This window comes from Elephas maximus, chromosome 13, assembly GCF_024166365.1.
Source record: "Elephas maximus indicus isolate mEleMax1 chromosome 13, mEleMax1 primary haplotype, whole genome shotgun sequence".
Taxonomy (NCBI): domain Eukaryota; kingdom Metazoa; phylum Chordata; class Mammalia; order Proboscidea; family Elephantidae; genus Elephas; species Elephas maximus.
Window position 1 is genome coordinate 68,242,137 of NC_064831.1, and position 8,495 is coordinate 68,250,631.

Sequence of the window (8,495 nt, forward strand, 5' to 3'; positions counted from 1 at the left end):
GACTCTGTACTTAAGCTGTGGTGTGAAAGGGATTTCTAAATTCCACTGGAAACCTCAAGGCGGTGAATTCTCTTCCCAGAGCTTGTTTTCTCCCCTTGCTACTCAAGACCAGGTCCCTCTGGTCAACATATCCCTGCAACCCTCCCTTGCCCACCCTGCTCTCAACCTTCTGACTTCCCCTGCTTCCGTAGATAAAAGTCCCCATATTTCCAGCCCTTTCACAGTCCCTCACTCTAGCACTGCTGTCACTGTATCCAGCTGTTCCTGGAGAACACCACTTCCTGGCAGCCTCCAGAGTCAACACTTCAGGGTGTGTACCCCTCATATATCGGCATCCACCTCACTCTCAACGAGATGTCAGAACCACCTAGGGGTACACTGGAACTGGCTTATACCAGCCTATTAGAGCCAAATGTGTGAGCATCCCTTCCCAACTCAGTGGCCAGGCACATCATGTCGGTAGCTTGAAATCAGCCATGGTGGGAGTATTTACACCACAGGAATTGGCAAATGCTTTTTTTTTTTTTTAGACCAGGACTGTTATTTTCCCTGTTAAACATGTACCAGCACACCACTAGAACTCCTGCTTCTCCTCCCTTGCCTCCTTTGAGAGTCTCTCCATCCAGAGGGATCCCCTCCACCTCCCTTGTCATGCTCACCTACCAACCTGCCCTCTCATCCATTGCGGGCTGTGACACTGACTCACACAGTCTTCCTCACCCAATTTATGCCACCATTTGGAGGCTTTCAGCTTCCTCCTGGCAGGCCCACCACCACCACCGCAGACTCCTTGGCTCACTCTACTTCCCACTCTATGTCTTCTGCAGCCTGTTTTTGTGGCCAGACTTTGCTGCTGCTTCTTCCAGTACGGTTAATGCCAATAATGTCCAGAAAGACATGGTGTGGGCCCAGGTTGCAGCAAAATTTTGTGCGTCATCTGGGCTTGGCCTATCCCTGCCTCCTCTCCTAGTATGGGGCCTGGTTCCCTCCAGCTGCACTTTGGCTCCCCTGGGCATGCGACTCAGTTTTCCAATTTGGTATGAGCTGATTCCTGGACCCTACCCATTTCCAAGGGGAGGTGGGCACTGCAGGACCTGGATCTCTGATCTGTCTCTTCTGGTCATGCTCACAAGCCTATTCAGGGGGGCAGAGAGACTGCCTCTACAGGAACCTAAGGGGCCTGGGCTCTAGTCCCCCGCTCTGCCATGAATTTACTGGGTGCTATGTGTTACGGCTGCTAACCAAAAGGTCAGCAGTTCAAATCCACCAGGTGCTCCTTGGAAGCCCTATGGGGCAGTTCTACTCTGTCCCATAGGGTTGCTATGAGTTGGAATCAACTCGACAGCAATGGTAATGGGATGGCACAGTGGTTAAGAAATTGGTCACTAACAAAAAGGTAGGAAGTTTGAATTCACCAACCGCTCCATGGAACCCCTATGGGGCAGTTCAACTCTGTCCTATAGGGCAGCTATGAATTGGAATTGACCCAACAGCAATGGGATGGGTAAACCATATACTCTCTTTGTGCCATTTTTCTCTTCTATAAAACAGGGGTAAATAATTTCTAAACCTCTGATGAAGAGAAAATCAAATACTCTGGGGGGCTGTAGCTTTTAGAAATATAACAATCGTGCTGTTGTTAGGTGCCGTGGAGTAATTTTCACCTCATAGTGGCCCCATATGACAGAGTACAATTGCTCCATAGGGTTTTCTTGGCAGTAATCTTTACAGAGCAGATCACCTGGTCTTTCTCCTGAAGAGCCACTAGGTGGGTTCGAACTGCCAATATTTCAGTTAGTAGCCCAAGTGCTTAACTGTTGTGCCACCAAGGGGCTGTGGCTTTTCTGACTATGAGCTGCTTGGAGGGAGGGATTCCATTGATTTCTTTGAATATCCCAAGCCTGGCCCCATACAGGCCAGGCCAAGTTGGTGGATACCTGCAGAGTAGCGATGGCCAGGAGGCTTTTTGGAACAGCTGCTCCATCCCAGAAGCTTAGCAGCAATCCTTGGTGGTAGCTGGCTTTTATCCTCAGCCTTCTCATTGGGCTGAGCACAGTGGCCTGATGCTTCAGCGTGCACCATCATCACCTGAGGGCTTGTTAACACAGATTGCTGGGCCTCACCTGGACTGCTTCTTACTTACTAGGTCCAGGATGGGGCCTAAGAATTTGCATTTTAAACAAGTTTCCTGGTAATGCTGATGCTGCTGGTCTGGGAACAATACTTTGAAAACCACTAGGGGTTAAGGCTGTGGCATTGTGTGACCTCCATGTTGTAGGTTGGAAAATTGAGCCCAAGAGGTCCTTTCTCAGGGCCCACAACAACTCAGCAGCAGGCACTCCCTGCCTCTGGGGTCTGGAGGAGCCAGGAATGGCTGGTACCAATTACTCTGCCTTAGCCTACAGGTGGGCCCTGGTGGTGCAGTGGTTAAGTGATACAGCTGCTAACCAGAAGGTCGGCAGTTCATATCCACCACCTGGTCCTTGGAAACCCTATGGGGCAGTTGTACTTTGTCCTCTAGGGTCACTATGGGTCGGAATTGGCTCTACCACAAATTTTTTTTTTTTTTTTTTTTTTGGTTTAGTCTACAGGCACCAGTAGCGCAAGAGACCTCTTTAAAGCATTGAAAAGCAAAGATGTCACCTTGAAGACTAAGATGTGCCTGACCAAAGCCATGGTATTCTCAATGCATTATACGCATGTGAAAGCTGGACAATGAATACGGAAGACCGAAGAAGAGTTGATGCCTTTGAACTGTGGTGTTGGTAAAGAATATTGAATATACCATGGACTGCCAAAAGAATGAACAAATCTGTCTTGGAAGAAGTACAACCAGAATGCTCCTTAGAAGCAAGGATGGTGAGACTGCATCTTACGTACTTTGGACATGTTGTCAGGAGGGATCAGTCCCTGGAGAGGGACATCATGCTTGGCAGAGTACAGGGTCAGCCGAAAAGAGGAAGACCCTCAACGAGGTGGACTGACGCAGTGGCTCCAACAATGAGCTCAAGCATAACAACGATTGTAAGGATGGCTCAGGACTGGGCAATGTTTCCTTCTGTTGTGCGTAAGGTCGCTGTGAGTCAGAATGGACTCGACGGCACCTAACAACAGCAGGCACCAGCCGTTGGCCGTGGGTAGGTGACGACTGCCACCCTCTGGCCAGCGGAGGTAAAGCACCAGACTGCTGGCTCCACAGCTGTGGCTAGCGTTATGGTCCGCAGGACTCAGGCCTGCCCAGGGACCCTGGCTGCAGGGTAGGAAGCCAGTTCCCGGAGGCCCGCTGGCTCAGCCTCCCTTGGCCAGACGAAGAAGAAGAGAAAGGTCTCTCCATGGGTTTGGATTTCAACCCAGACCCCACCTCTGGTCCCATAAGAGTGTTTCCCCTACTCTGTCAGCCAGTCTTTCCTTCCCATGATCTCCTGTTCCCTGCCTTCCTCTCCCCTAAGACTGTGGAATTGGGGAATTAAAAAGAATAACCATCTCTCACTTTCGATTCTTGATCTGCAAATTGCTGACCAAGTGACCCTGGAGAAATCACTTTACATGGCTCAGTCCACATGTTCACAGTAACATTCGGGGCTGCTCACTGAAAAGTTGGAGGCTGAAGTCTACCCACAGATGCCTCAGAAGAAAGGCCTGGTGGTCTACGTCCAAAAAAATCGCCCCTGACAACCCTATGGAGCGCAGTTCGACTCTGACACACATGGGGTCGCCATGAGTTAGAATCGACTCACCGCCAGCTGGTTGGTAGCACCCCTAACCAAAACAAAAACGTGGAGGCATTAGGGTCTTCAGAGAGGGATTTGTGTACCCTAGATGGTGAGCAGGAGCATTCACTAAGTCTGGGAAGAAAATACTAGACCTCTGTTTATATTTATTTTTAAATCATCCTTTTGGAGTTCTATTTTTGTTTTACAATACACATAAATATATTAATATAGTATTACATATAAATGATTTTAAATAATAAATATATACATATGGGGTTGCATGTAAAAAATCCCTAACAGTAGGTATGTGGGATCACTGCTTTAGAGGTGGGGGCTCCTAAAATTTCTAGAAGGTTCCTTGTAAGGAAGTACATAGAGTAAATCATGGCTGGGTGGAGTCCGGGAGTCGGCCATTTCGGAGCTCCAAGTACACTTAGCTGTCAAACAGACCTCGGGACTTTCAGGGCCTTCCCTAAAGGTACGCTGTGTGTCTGTGGCTTCCCAGAATAACTATAGTAAAAGTAATAAGATCTGACATTTATTGAGTGTTTACTATGTGCCAGGCACTGTTCTAAGCGCTTTACATAGGTTAACTCCTTTAATTCTCATACCAGCCCTAAAAGGAAGGTAGAATTACCATCCCCATTTGAGAAATGAGGCCCAGAGAGATTACATAATTTATCCAGAGCTAAAAAAAAAAAACTTTTTTTTTTTTTTTTTAAGAATGTAGAGGGGCCAAGATTGAACCCAGGCATTCTGGCTCTAGAGACTGAGTTGTTTAGCCCCTGTGGGCCCAACCTGAAAGCAAAAAGGGTCTGGAGGCCTGTCTGTGGGGCATGGAGGAGAGAAGAAGCGCCAGCCTATCCAAAAGGGAGGGAAAGCTGGGGGGCACAGTGAGGGGCAGCAGCTAGAGCAGGAGGGGGCACCACATGGCACGCTGCAGCTTGCAGAGGGGGAGGAAGTAGGGAGGGTGCAAAGACGAAAGTGGGGTGCCAGCTGTGGAAGCCGGGGGAACATCTAATGTAACATCAGAAAGGTGGGGTGGGGTCCCTGATGTGAGCTTTGCCAGATGGTGCTTTGAGGAGGACCACACAGAGTCAAGATGGAGGACCTTGGAGCCCCACCAGGGAAGGCATGGCCCACGGAGTGTCCCCTCCCCCTGCCTGTGCTGAGCAGAGAGCAGGACTCTGCCTGCACACTACCCCATAGCCACTGATTCATATGTTTTCTAGGAAGTCAACTGAGGCTTCCTGGAACTGGAGCAGAGGCAGTGCTCCTTCTGAGGAGGTGGTGAGCTCCCTGTCCCTGGAGGTATGTAGAGGGAGATAGGTGTAGGATAGGCCCGTAAGGCTTCTTGTCTTTCTGAAATGCTCAGACCCATGGCTCTGAGTGAAGAGGAGGGGTCTAGGGGTGAATCTAGGAACATTGTTTCCTTGCATCACCCTGCCTTCCTCAGCCTCTCTCTGAGTCCAAACTGCCCTAGGCTGGTTGGGAAGGCCATGTTTTAGAAGCAGCTATATCCCTGCGGGGCTGCAACCTTTCAGGGTGGGCCTCCCAACCTTGCCTCACTGTGGTTTGCAGAACTTTTCAGGGCAGGCCACACCCCAAGTTGCTTCACCACCAGCTTGGACTTTTACTTTATTTTATTCTAAATTCTTTTCACCCTCTCCTGACCTGCAAGGCCATAACTCGTATTACAGGTATTTAAATGGCATGCAGTTACATTCGGCAAGTCTTTCCAGATTTGCTCCACAATAGAGGTTTGGAGGGTCTGTGAAAATACTTCCATCTTCATTTTCCTTAACCTCTAACTGAAACGTAATATTTTATTTAATTACGACTGTAGGCAATAGACCCCAGATGTATTAGCAGTTTCTATGGTTTTGTTGGGGGCGCCCTGGTGGAACAGTGGTTAAGTGCTAGGTTGCTAACCGAAAGGTCAGCGGTTCGAACCCACCAACAGCCCCGAGGGAGAAAGATGTGGCAGTCTGCTCCCGTAAAGATTTATAGCCTTGGAAACCCTATGGAGCAGTTCTACTCTGGCTATGAGTCAGAATCGCCTAGATGGCAATGGGTTTGGGTGGCTTTGTCACCAACAGATGTCACAGATATTTTCATATCACATTACAGTTATTGCAGATAATTCAAAATAGTGTTTACACTAATCACTACTTTGAAATTCATGGAAGTTATTAGACCTGCTGCATGAATAAAGAAGCACATGTATTGCTATTTGACAAATATTTTGATAACCGTATTTTGATATAGTGATCCTTGAGGGTCACTATGAGTCGGCATCGACTTGATGGCACTGGTTTTGGTTTTGTTTTTTTGGTATTTTGATATACAGTAATTGGTTTTCTTTGTAATCCTGTGTGTTTTGTTTTTATACACTTAAAAGTATTACAAGGTGAAATCCATAGGTTTCATCAGATGCACTAAAAGACCAAGTATCCCATTCACAGTCCCAATGCTAAGGCCATGCCAAGGGCCCCGTGTGTCTGGTGCTCTGGGGCACGGGGGTGAAAGCAGATACTCAATACATCCTTTTGAATGAGTAATGTGGAGCTACTGTCATAATTAGGGAATTATACAGCTAAAGTTTTTGTTGTTAGCTGCCTATGCCATCCACATGATGAGTCGAGGACCAGACCATTATGATCCATAGGGTTTTTACTGGCTGATTTTCAGAAGTAGATTGCCAGGCCTTTCTTCCTACTCTGTTTTAGCCTAGATGTTCCACTGAAATCTGTTCAGCATTATAGCAACACACAAGCCACCAATGACAATACACTCGACTACTAACAGAAAGGTTGGTGTCTGAATCCACCCAGCGGTACCGTGGAGGAAAGCTCAGGTGATCTGCTTCCGTGAGATTCCAACCACCGGAAACCACGTGGAGCACAGGTGTACTCTGAAACTCGTGGGGTTGCCGTGAGCTGGAATCGACTTAACAGCAGTGAGGTTTTTTTTTTTTAATTAAATTTTTATCCAAAACAACTGTGATGGCTGACAAAAAGAGCCTAAAACAATTTGCTTTAATTGAAAATTAATAGTAGCTGATTTGGAAGGGAGCAAACAGAAGGTCAGAAGCCCTGGTATTCTGATAAAAAGTAAACCAAAAAACATAAAAATGATCAGAGTGCTTTTACCACAGTCTGGTGGTGGAATATTTAGTTACGTGCAGAAAAAGAAAAAACCTACCTTATTAGTTCCCTGTAGAGCCCGGTGGCAAAGTGGCTAAGAGCTGGGCTATTAACCAAAAGGTCAGCAGTTTGAATCCACCAGCTGCTCCCTGGAAAAACCTACGGGGCAGTCCTACTCTGTCCTATAGGGTTGCTGTGAGTTGGAATCGACTCAGCAGCAACGGGTTTATTAGTTTCCTGTTGCTGCTGAAAGAAATTGCTACAAACTGAGAGGCTTAAACAATAAAAATGTATTATTTTACAGTTCTGTAGGTCAGAAATATGACATGGATTATATGGTATTGTCGAATATGACAATGACTTTATCACTATGGTCTAAAATCAAGGTGTTGCAGGGCTGTGTTTCTTTCTGGAAATTCTAAGGGAGAATCAGGTTCCTTGCTGAAATAATCTCCCTATCCTAAGGTCAGCTCAGTAGCAAACTTGATTTCACCTGTACTTTAACTCCCGTTTGCCATATAACCTAACATACTCACAAATTCCAGGGATTTTGGACGTGTGCATCTTTGAGGGGAAAGGGTCATTATTCTGCCTACCACATTCATATACCCATATCCTACAAATTAAAATTCACTTAGTTACATAGCTGTGTACATTTCCGATAGTCAAAATCTCACCATTCTTAAAGCGGAAGTCTTCAAAAACACTTTTTTATATTCAAAAGCTAAGAGTTAAGCTAAAGATGGCCCAATTTCCACGGCTTGGGGGAGTTTACATAATAACCAGTTCATTTCCAAAACCCCAAGAAGCCCACAAACTTCACCAAAAACAAAACAAAGGGGCATGTTGACCAACACGGAGGCAGTGAACCACTCCTCATTTCATTGCTAAAAGCCGTTGTTTTTGGAAACCGACGTGAAGGGGTCTTTCTGCACTTCAGGACCCTGGCCCCTAGCAATGGCCAGGTCAGTGTTTCCGCATTTGCTTCTGTGGAACGTGCCTGAATGTCGGCGTCCATGTAGGCCAATGAAGGAAAAACTGCCTCCAGTTTGAAGATGAGCTCCCTGGTCTCAGGGTATAACTCGTACATTTTTTCTTACCTTCAGTGGCAAGGGCGCTCTGGTTAAATACACCCATAATGGTTACAGGGTGTCTTGATGTTTGGGAGACACCACATAAAGATTTTGACAAGTCAAGATAAGTCTTGAAGCCTGTTTGCATTGACCCAAACTTCCTGTACCAGTGGCATACATGGGGTCCTCTGGGGCCAGATGTGGTTTCCGTGGACAGAGCTGTCTCTGAAGGAATTCCGGAGGACCAGAGACTGGGCTCTTGTGAGTGTATTCAGCAAATTTCTGAGACAAAAAGCCTCCAAAGATAACCTTTATTTAGTTGTATGTGTTCGGAGTCCCCTGGGTGGTGTAAAGAGTTAATGAGCTTGCTAATCAAAACGTTGGAGGTTCAAGTCTCCCCAGTGCACCTCAGAAGAAAGGCCTGGTGATCTACTTCCAAAAAATCAGCCACTGAAAACCCTGTGGAGCACAGTTTACTCTGACACACATGGGATTGGAATTGGCTTGATAGCAACTGGTTTGTTTTTGTTCTAGTGGTCTAACAGTTTTCTGATCTTCATCAT